Raw genomic sequence first — 11484 nt, 5'->3', positions numbered from 1 at the left:
CAGCAGGTGTACCTCAGTTATTATTTTCTCTCAGCTTTGGCAGTCGGGACATTTTAATCTAAGCTGAGCAATAACAGCCGTCCGTAGCTTTATTCTTTATCAGTATTCATAAATTTTAAGGGCATTCATTTTAGACATAAATTTTAGAGACATTTTAGAGACATCACGACATGAAGGCTGTTCTTTGGGAAAAATGCGTTCAAGTCATAATTCTGAACTGCGATAAATTTTACTAGTGCATGCAAGCAATGTACATCACAATGTCGTTTGAAAAGAAAAAAATTCAAAAGATAAAATTTTTATTTGCTACTCGTTTCTGATGTTTGCTCATGGCTGTCTATTTCCTGCTTTGTCCCTCTAAAGTAATTTTGATTCTCATGTTTTAGTACGAAATGGTATCCCTGTTGCAGGCATGGTCTCCCATAAATTTGAAATGTTCTTGAAACCACTTGTCCTCAATAAAATCTTAACTTCGAACTCAGAATCACGCAGAGCAAAGTGAAATGTTTGAAAGAAAGAGAGGAAAGAGCTAAAATTTTTAAAACAAGCTGTTTCATATCAACAGCTGACCCTACAAACCTGATGCGAAGATGGTCTTCCTTTTCATACTGTTACGCTTTTAGCAGAATTTAATATGCCGTCCACTTTCTTGGTTGCGGACGGCTCTCTTTTTGTGGGACATTTCTTCTTGCATAAAATCCTCAAAACGTTCCCATTTAACACAGAAACGTGCCCAGAAGCGCCATTTAAGAATGGACACTCACGAGTAGCGTAACAAAATCAACTAGTTCGCTTTCAGTGTTTTCCACATGAAAAGTAACAAATTTGTTGCAAGACAAAATGCTATATCTCAAGCGTATCAACAAAGAGCTTTAATAGGGGCAAGCGTGTACACTGGTCTATCCTAGATAATTTTTGTGTCCCAAGTCCATAACTGAGCGAATACTTTCTCGTGACACCAGTGGAATGAAATCACAAGCGAAGAGGATGCCATTGATAATCGACTGCTTTTTTTCTTGCGAGGAATAACCAAAACAAAAAAACGTTTTAGCAGCAAGAGTGAGACATACTGTTCGCTTGTGTCAGGTAAGGTAGCTCTCGGCAGTCGCCAGCTTTGCACATAAACTTCACCCAGAAGAGTGCAAATATAACAAATGGTCATTATGACGAAGCAGTCAAAATACTTGCATCATTCCGTTTGTGTAATGGCAGTCGCTGGCGAAACATCATTTTCCTACAAACCCGCTGGCTATGAACGATATGCAATCCGTAATGCGCGTAGCGCGCATTTATATCAGAAGCTAAGTGCTAAAGGTATTTCGAAAGTAAAAATAAGGCATAATTAGCCTGCGGCTCCGGGAGCTGTGATATAGGGATCAGTGGCAACTTTTCTCTCCAGTGATAGAATCATCTAGCGGTAAACGAGTGTGAAATTTTTATTTCGCTTCTACACACATCAACACTAACTTTAACCGTACTGCTAAAAAATGAATGCTCGAATTCAGGATCGCGCACCGCAAACTCGTTAAAACAATGGCATCTGGCACAACATCAGAACAATATGATCACAAACCTTATATCTTTCAAAAAAACTATTCTGTAGCTTACCACTTTTCTCCTTTACGTTTCTGTCCCGTGATCCCCTTCCTCCACTGTATGATAGCAAACCGAATTTTGTACCCCATTAATCTTCCCGCTATTCCTTCTTTACTGCTACCCTCCTTCGTGTATTAGTTTAAAAGCCAAACATATTGTGGAAAGGAGTAGATTATTAGCTTCAAAATTTTTTATCACAATTGTGCAGGCGCCACCTGAAGAAAATGGTCTTGATGACATCGCATAAAGAATCGTAAACATGTATATTGTACACATCATAGCTTGGTTTAAATAAATTAATGAACAAACTACATTTTCAATGTCCCCTTTCTCAGCCACGGTTCTCTACCCGGTCTATGTAAACCTAATTTGGACACCTTCCGATGCACTGAGGTAAAAGCCCAACTTTCTCAGTCATCAAGCATAATTGTGAGGTTATTGTCAAATCTGTACGATGCCGTAATGACTGTATTAGTAGCAATAGTCTAAGACTTCGGTGTTGTGCAAATACTTCTTTCTAAAGTTCGGCTGAGCTGGCACCAAATAGCGAAGTCTGTCATAGAAAACCAATGAGGTGTGTTTGTGAGAATAAATAGCAGAAACTATTAGGCCACGTAAGGGACAATGTACGAGTATATTGATTGTTATAGTGCATTTTCATTATATAAAAAATATTACGTTCGTAAACAACTTTCCGTTGAAAAAATGCAAGCGCCCAGAAACTTTGTATATGAAGCAGAGAAGGAGCAGCTTCGACACCGAATTCGTGTTCTGGAATCGCTGTCAGAATCCCTCCTTGTGCAGAGTGCACAGATTTCAGGGTAACTATTTCGATGAGGCTTTGTTTCTGTCCACTTGGCGTTAAATTCCGCCACCACCTTACCTACAACTCCACATTGAACTTTTAAGAACGCGCGAAAGGCACAAAATTAGGTTGTGTTTTTTTTCCTGTTCGAAGGTGCAGAACGGCGTTGATGTTTTCATTGTGAGGGTCATGCATTCCATGGAAGAGTATGTCACTATGTTCGGAACTGTATGAAAGAACGCAGGGAAATTATCCCATGTTTTTGCATCTTGTCAACCCGACGCTTCTGTTACATCTGCGGTGGATTGTTATTGCGGCACTGAGACTTTTTCTGGAGATTCTTATTTCATGTCATCAGGTTGCGGCAAGTCTCCGAGTAGAAAGCATCTGTTGTCATTCCATTTTTAAGCACCCCTTTTAGTCGTTTAGGCCATCGCGAATGTGCTTCCTTTTATGCGCAGCATACTACTTTAGCTACCACTTCAGCCCTTCACCGTGGTTATGCGCCTCCAAATCACGTGATACATGACCTCACACCACGCGACACGATGACGTCACGGCAGTGGAGAAACTGGGGGCCCACCTCGCGCCGTCGCTGTGCTTGTGCGCCTCCAAATCACGTGATACATGACGTCACACCACGTGACACGATGACGTCACGACAGTGGAGAAACGGGGGCCCACCTCGCGCCGTCGCTGTGGTTGTGCGCCTCCAAACCACGTGATACATGACGTCACACCACGTGACACGATGACGTCACGACAGTGAAGAAACGGGGGCCCACATCGCGCCGTCGCTGTGGTTGTGCGCCTCCAAATTACGCGACACGATAATGCTTCGCATTCTCCAGGCTTAACCAAGTTAAGCCTCAGCCATTTTTTTATCGCTGGCATGCTAAGAGTGCATTTGAACACACATATGCCTTATGTGCTATTGATGAACAATTAACATTCAAAGTAATACAGACTGTCGCCATACGCACTGAAAATAACTATAAAAGCATATAAAATGACCAAACAAACATTTGTCTTCTACACCACTGGTAGCGAAATAATCATGCGAAGTGATTCCGTCATTTTGGCATTAGTGCTACAAAGTGACACAGATGACGTCCAGAATGGTCGTAATTGATTAGGAAGAGTATTATATGTTGTTGAGAAGAAAAGTAACGCTAACAAAATTTTTGACGACTAGACGCCCATACACTAGAAAAAGCAAGGAGATATAATTTTTTTTCATAGCATGCACCTTATCGTTGGGATTCTTTGTCGCCATAGAGGCCCTGGTATTTTTCGACGCTCTTATCAGAGCGTGTCAACACTTGGGTGGCTTCTTAATTCTGCGTGTAAGTGTAAACCACGGACTACATTGCGCACTCAGGACAACGGACAAGGAAGACCAAACAACACAAGCGCTTGTGTTGTTTGGTCTTCCTTGTCGATTGTTCTGAGTGCACTTTTTTTCCATACTGCTACACCAACTAGCACGAATGTTTCTTCTGCGGTATGAACCTGTATTGGGAAGGTGGGTCCTATTAAAGGTCTGTAATAAATGGCAGCTGTAAAAGAGATCTTTACCCGTTTCACATTGTTTCGCCGTAGAACATGTTCGCACGCTTGCAGTGGAGATATATATCGCACAGGCGCTCATTCACTTGTGGACATGTGCCGTTCGGCTAGTCTGAATAGATCGGGAGGTGGTGAAAGAAAAATACACGGAAAAGGCATGCAGGAGAGAGGTGTAATAAACTGGATTTTTATATTACACTTTAAAAAAAATTGAATAGGAAATTTTTCCTGCACAGTAATTGGGGCGTAGTAGCGCTAGGTGTGCCAATTTTAAATTGAAATGCGAGCCGCTGTCCGCAAGGTTTATGGGCCTGGCTCTTGAAAATACTTTGCGTTGGAAAAACATACCGCTAATATTTGCGCCTGATATACGTCAGTGGTCGAATTGCGCAGTTGTGGAAGAAATATAAGGGCCGCTATCATTCAAGTTCTTCAAAGTATTCGCACGTCCTTTGGAAAAAGTATTTACTAAAACATCACTTCTATCCGGCTACCGTATATACTATAAGTGGTACAAAACATGTTGAATTCACAGAATTTGTTATCAAAGAGGAACAAAGAGCGCGATTAAGAATGATTTGATTGATCGTGTCGGTAATTTGCATCATGCTCTGTATAGGTCGGCTGGATAGAGTTGCTCAGCTTTGAAATGCTTGATGTACGATCTGCACCATATAAGAACTCGCGCCTCGATTTTACACAGCGTTTTCTGCCATTCGAGTGCCTCTTGGTGTTCGCTTCTTCCTGACCGTCTGCGCAGAAAGCAGCAAAACTATCCCAGCGCCGTTGTTTACCTACAGCGTTCTGCACCTGTTTTCATCATGCACGCCTAAAAAAGGAAGCGTTAGCCTCCATCAGCGCAGTGTTTATTAGGCTGTTCGCTGAAACATCTAGTATAATGTTGCCGTTGCTGAGAAGTAGGCCGGTTGGCTGCTGCGTCATCTTTAGTCCATGGGTTTTAAATAGAATGACATGTACCGTTCTTGCCAAACCAGGCTCATCGATTTAATTCTCAGTGTGAAGATTGTCTGCCACTCATCCAGTTCTCATTCTTGGAAAGGTAAATAACCCCTTTTATTTTCATTTAAACAGAATATGATCTGATCTGTAGGGAAGCTGTATGGTTGTCTTGTGCATCACTTTTAATAGTGAGAAAACTTTGGAATATTGTGAGACACTTTGAAGACTGTACTGATTTGGATAGCTTAATTTTCGAAGGTGGAGGAAACGCTTTTTTTTAGTGCTTGTCCTGCGTTCGCACCGAGTGGTTACGACTGCCAAAGAAAACCAATTAGGGATGGCTTTCTCAGTAATAGTAAAAACCATATACATGGCGAGACTCTTCGGACATCATCGGATATAATTAGCGTCATGGTAGAATCTGTTTATATGCGAAACATAGCGTTCATATAGAAATTCTCTTTTACGGATTGCGTTTGTCCAAAATTTCCCGGTATGAGGTAGTATATGCGAAGAGCTCGAGAATATAAGGACAAGAAAATTATTTTAATGGATCCGTGACAACTTCAGTCGAGATCATTGCCGCGGTTTTTTCATTCCGGCTGAACGAGTTTTTATTCCAGCATATATCTTCTTTTGCCCTGAAAGGTTCCTGCACTAAGTGCGTCAGTGGCCCGCTGAAAAATTTTGCTGGTAAAGAAGGCTGTTCTACTAAACCGTGCGTGCCATGAATCCGAGTTTTCCATGAAGGAAGTCACGGGCCTTAGGTCGTATTTTCTTCGAAAGGAGAGTTTACATGCTACTGAAAGCCACTTCCAATGCTAGGGCACTTACTGCGGCGCCCCGAACTTCTCGCCCTTAAAAAAAAAAAAATCTGCCAATGCAAATGTGGCAGGTAGTGAAATGGGCGCCACAAACTTCATGAAAATGTTCTCAGAAACTTGTAATAGTACTGCACAAAGCAGCTCAACTCAAGAAATCTTGGGTAATTGACACCGAAATCCATAAAATGATAATCATCTTTATCAGCCAAACTACGTCTCCTGCTACTTCTCCGCCCATATCCCTACAGTTAACACTGTCCTCGCCCAGCTGCGGGCGCGTTATCCCCGCTAAGGTGCTAACCTCGCCGCCTAGCTTTCTCCGCTCCTCCTTCATTCGCTTACCGCTTCGTGTATTCCACTCTGTTACTCGTTCATGAAGTGGGTTTTCTTCATTTCGCATTACATGCTCTATATATACTGATACACATTCAACTGAACTGACACATTATTAGCTTTACTTTGTTTCCTGTGGAACTCGCTTCCCTTCCTGTACCTCAACATTGAAGCTTTCATTAGTCTTCCCATAGCTAGCCGCGTTCTCCTCACTTTAAGGAATCTTGTTAGCCTGCATTTTTAACCTCACAAGTGAGTCGTGGCAAAATACAGAAGTTATATGCTATCGCCTTGAGCTATAATGATAAGCTCTTAATGATGACCTGCGAGTAGCTGCAAAATGCATTCCACATCGTTCAATGTATTGTAGTTATTTACATTCCTTAGCCTAGAGCAGCCTTGAGTACCTGCTCTAAGTATACGTATTCCCTGACGACGCGCAATGAAACGCAGTCTGCAGTGAAAAAACAATATAGCAGCTAACCACCGTTTTTTCATTAGCAGGAAATGAGGCCCCAAAAATCAACAACTCCTACTCGCGCACACCAGTATGCTAAAGATGGGATGAATGTACCGCTGCGCATAAAGAGTGCTGTTAGATACATTGGGTTCACTAAAACTGAGATACAAAGTTGGTCTCAAAACGTTGGAAATCTCTAAAAAGTTTGCCTGAGGTGTGATCTGCCCACCTTGTGCCCTGCCTATTAAGAATACTGGCAAGAATATATGTTTTATTTTAAATTATCGAACAGCTTCCACCCAACCCAGGTACCACAAAGCGGATAGTAAAATCAGCGGGCATACCATAAGCCTGATAATGAACAATTGTAGTCCTGTTTGGAGCTATCTAGTTTTCAATACACATTCGCTTCTTCAAGTTTCGCGTAATTGTGACATTTGGTGATGGCTCGAAGTAAATCAGAAGCCATGTCTAGTAGGCTCACAACCTTATGTCCGACGATATTGCCAAGTATCATTGTAGTGTTTGTTCGTTCACACTCAAGGCTGCAGGAAAGGGCTGTTATTATTTTTGTTCGTGACGGGAGAAGCGACCAGTCTAATCTCGATTGATCGCAGCCATGAAAGGCTGCATCTAGGTTTTTCCAGATTAATGTAGATGATCTTGTCCTGCTATCTGGAAGTTTCCTTGCCGGCTTTAAATTGAGCGATGCCGCGAGCGGCGGTCATTCGTAGTTCGACGACTGATGAGCACGTTTGTTGCTTACGCCGCCGCCGAGTGATTCAGTTCTTTTGCGGGCGCAAGTCAGCCCAAATAAAGAGCTTCGTTTCCAAGTCTTGTTGCTGTATTCCTGACCACTGGACTGCCGTCGCTACAACGTGACATCTGTTGGAGGTGCTGGGTAGCCTCCCATGTTCCGGACACCCCCTACAAGTCGTGACGCCAGCCCTCTGAGTCATATACCGCAGGACCTGAGTCCAATCCACCGCGCAAGCCGACGCCTGCAAGGGGACGCACCTGAGTTCGGGATTTTTTCGGACCCTACCCGAAAGCGAAAGCCAGCAGCAACGTCAACCATGAGCTTGCCCCAGACGATGACTCCAATCATTCTTCAGCAGCCCCGGGTGCCACCGACCTTCGACGCTTCGCCTGGCGCCGACCGCGAAGAATGGCTGGAACAGTTCGACCGTGCGGCTACCTTCAACAACTGGGACGATGGCACAAAACTTAGGTACGTCTTCTTCGCCTTGGAGGGACCAGCCAGGATTTGGTTTGAGAATGAGGAAGCTAGCCTCACGAACTGGGAAACCTTCAAGGAGCAGCTTCTAAAGACCTTCACGAACGGCGTTCGAAAGGAGAGAGCCCAGCAGCTGCTACAGTCTCGCATACAACACCCAAACGAGACCGTTTCAGTGTACACTGAGGAAATGAAGCGTCTCTTCCGGCGTGCCGATGCAAACATGAAGGAAGAAGGAAAAGTAAAGCTGCTCATGCGAGGAGTTAAAGAGCAACTCTTTGCCGGCCTCGTCCGCAACCCACCGAAAAGTGTCGCGGAATTTGTAGAAGAGGCATCCACGATGGAAAAAACTATTGATGCCCGAGCCCGCCAGTATGACCGCCAGCAGCGCGTTTTCTCAGCAAACTGCTTGGACACCGCTGACAACAATGACCTGCGGGAGGTTATACGTCAAGTTGTGCGAGAGGAGCTCCGACGAATGCTGCCAATGGCAACGCAGCCGCAACTTTCATCGCTCACTGACGTCATCCGGGATGAGGTTCAACAGTCTTTGGGTGTGACGCCGACGACCACGCCGCCTCTGCAGCCCACAGCCATGACTTACGCCGCAGCTGTGCGCCGTCCTGCACCTCGACTACGGGGCCCAAGCGCCTATCGCCCACAGCCAGCTGCGTTGGACCGCCGCCCTCTCGCCCCAACCCGCCCGTCCTACGAGCGACGCGCACAGCCGAGGAAATGCGACGAGTGGAGAACTCCCGAACAGCGACGCCCACTATGCTTTCACTGTGGCGAAGGCGGTCACGTCCTCCGGCACTGCCCACTGACATGATAACCTTGATTGACAGCTCTTCCAATGTTATTCCAGCTAACGAATGTGCGTCTGTACTTAACGAAGTTTTCCTGCGCAACTTTTCTTCAACTACCAATATTACGCCCCAATCTACGCACAACAATGTTTATCCAGCAATGTTTCCCATAACCATTGAAGCAGAAGGCATCGAATCAATAATTTCATCTCTAAAACCATCTTCCGCTCCTGGGCACGATTTAATCAACGCGAAATTTTTGAAAAACACGAGCTGTTATTCTTCCATTTTTCTAACAAAGATATTCCAGCAGTCGCTCGAAAAAGTTCTTTGCCGGCTGAATGGAAGGTAGGGAAGGTGATCCCACTCCATAAATCAGGTGACAAGCATTGTCCTTTTAATTACCAGCCTACCTCGCTCACTTGCATCCCATGTAAAATTCTAGAACATGTCCTTGCCTCAAATCTAGCTAGCTTTCTCGAATCTAATTCATTTTTCTCACCATCGCAACATGGCTTCCGCAAGACTTATTCATGTGAAACACAACTAGTATCATTCACGCATCAGCTAAACGTCATCCTTGACCGCTGTTCACTTGCCGACTGTATATTTTTAGATTTCTCGAAAGCATTTGATAAAGTATGCCATAACCTTCTAATGTTTAAGTTACATCAACTTAACATTGATCCCAAACTGCTTGCTTGGATCGAATGCTTTCTTTTTAACCGTTCGCAATTTGTTTCTGCTAATGACTCAACCTCGCAGCCAAGTAAAGTACAGTCCGGCGTACCTCAAGGGTCGGTACTTGGTCCTCTACTTTTTTTAATTTACATTAATGATCTACCCTCTTGTGTTTCCTCTAACATTCATTTATTCGCAGATGATTGCGTCATCTACAGGGAAATAATATGCGACGATGACATATCTTCTCTTCAATCAGACCTTAACGCTATCTGTATTTGGTGCCAATCATGGTCAATGGAATTAAACATCAAAAAATGTAAATTTCTGCGTGTATCAAGAACATCCGGCCAGCTACCTTCCTATCACCTTAATAATGTCCTTCTATATCCTGTTTCTTCTTACAAATATCTTGGTATCCATATCACTAGCAACCTCACTTGGTCCATTCACACATCTTACGTAATTAATAATGCTAATCGCATGCTGGGATATCTAAAACGTAATTTCTCTAAGGCACCTTCTTCCCTAAAACTACTTGTATATAAGACACTGGTCCGCTCAAAGCTAGAGTACGCTGCAGCAGTGTGGGATCCCTTTCAACAAAACCTAATTCACTGATTAGAAATGGTCCAGAATAATTCTGCTCGTTTTATTGTATGTAATTATAACCGAACTGCCAGCATCTCTGCAATGAAATTAAATCTCAGCCTGCCATCTTTAGCATCTCGCCGTAAAGCCCTTAGACTATCACTTTTTCACAAGATATTTTATCATCCTTCACTTTGCCACGAACTGATCTCCCCTCCCCAATACATTTCATCAAGGCTAGATCACAATAACAAAGTCGGAATTCCATTTTGCAAAACCAATGCTATGTTTCAGTCATTTCTTCCGCGCACAGCTGCTGAGTGGAATCACCTTCCTGCATCTACCGCTACCATTACTGACAACCAACGCTTCAAAACAGCATTAGAAAACTTTGTATAAGTAGGAGCATCATCTTCTTTTTGTTTTTAAATTCTATATTCTTGTTGTTTTTTGTACGAGCGTTTTGTTTGTTTGTTTTTCACAGTATTGCTGCGCTGTATTTTGTGTATTATATACTATTAACCAGCACACCAAGAACCCAACAGCTAATAATGTATAACTAGGAGCAATCATTTTAGTATTACTAATTAGTTTGCTGCACTGTACATTTTTTTTCTTAAATTTTTGTAACCACTCCCCTCTTTAATGCCTCTGGCCCTGAGGGTACACGAAATAAATAACTAAATAAATACAGAAGACTGGGCATCCGAGGGTCCTCTTACGACGCTCCACGACCACGACCCGGCCAGCGACCAGCCGAAATCGAGGAGTTTTTGCGTCGGGAAGGATGCTCATCGCCAAGCCGCCTATCACGTTCCCCGTCGCCATCTTCACTGCGCTTTGTGTCTCCTAGCCGAGGTTACGCGATGCGTGGACGCTCCTCCAGCTCCCGAAGGTTAAACTAAATAAAACAGCCTCTGGAGGAGAGGTTGCTTCTAAGCGCAATGAGAAAAATCCTCCATCGACGAGTACTCTAGACCATGCCTCAACTATGAGGACAACACCGACGACGACAACACCGACGACGACGACGACGATGACGCGGCCAGAGTTGAAGCTTTTACCGCTGCCCAGTGAAGTAACGCCGGAGTACGCCCACCGCAGCCTCACTACACGACGAAGCCGAGATCGGACACCGAAGACAACGTACAATACGAGAACGCGAAAAAGTGATCTTGATGTTACGGTCGACGGTCACGCGGTTACTGCCTTGGTCGACACGGGAGCTGACTACTCAGTCATGAGCGGGCCACTCGCTGTCCGAATCAGGAAAGTAACAACTTGGGATGGCCCGCTGATCCGCACCGCAGGTGGTAACCTTATTAAGCCGTCAGGACACTGCACCGCGAGAGTTACAGTAAATGGGCGAACCTATGCTACAACCTTCCTGGTCCTACAGAAATGCTCGCGTGACGTGATTTTGGGAATGGACTTCCTGAATGAACATCGAGCGATCATCGACCTTAGATCCAAGTCGATCAAGCTTTCCACGGACAAAGCCATATCTGCCGCGACGACAGCTACTCATCACATTGCTTTAACATCCTCGACGAAGCACTGAGCGTGCCGCCTCGATCAAGTGTCGTCGCCTGCATAGGTACTGGAGACATCGAAACTGCCGA

The sequence above is a fragment of the Amblyomma mixtum genome, chromosome 2 (assembly GCF_055824585.1).
Source record: "Amblyomma mixtum isolate Tamu chromosome 2, ASM5582458v1, whole genome shotgun sequence".
NCBI lineage: Eukaryota > Metazoa > Arthropoda > Arachnida > Ixodida > Ixodidae > Amblyomma > Amblyomma mixtum.
The sequence above is the reverse complement of the archived record's forward strand: the minus strand, read 5'-3'. Positions refer to the sequence as shown.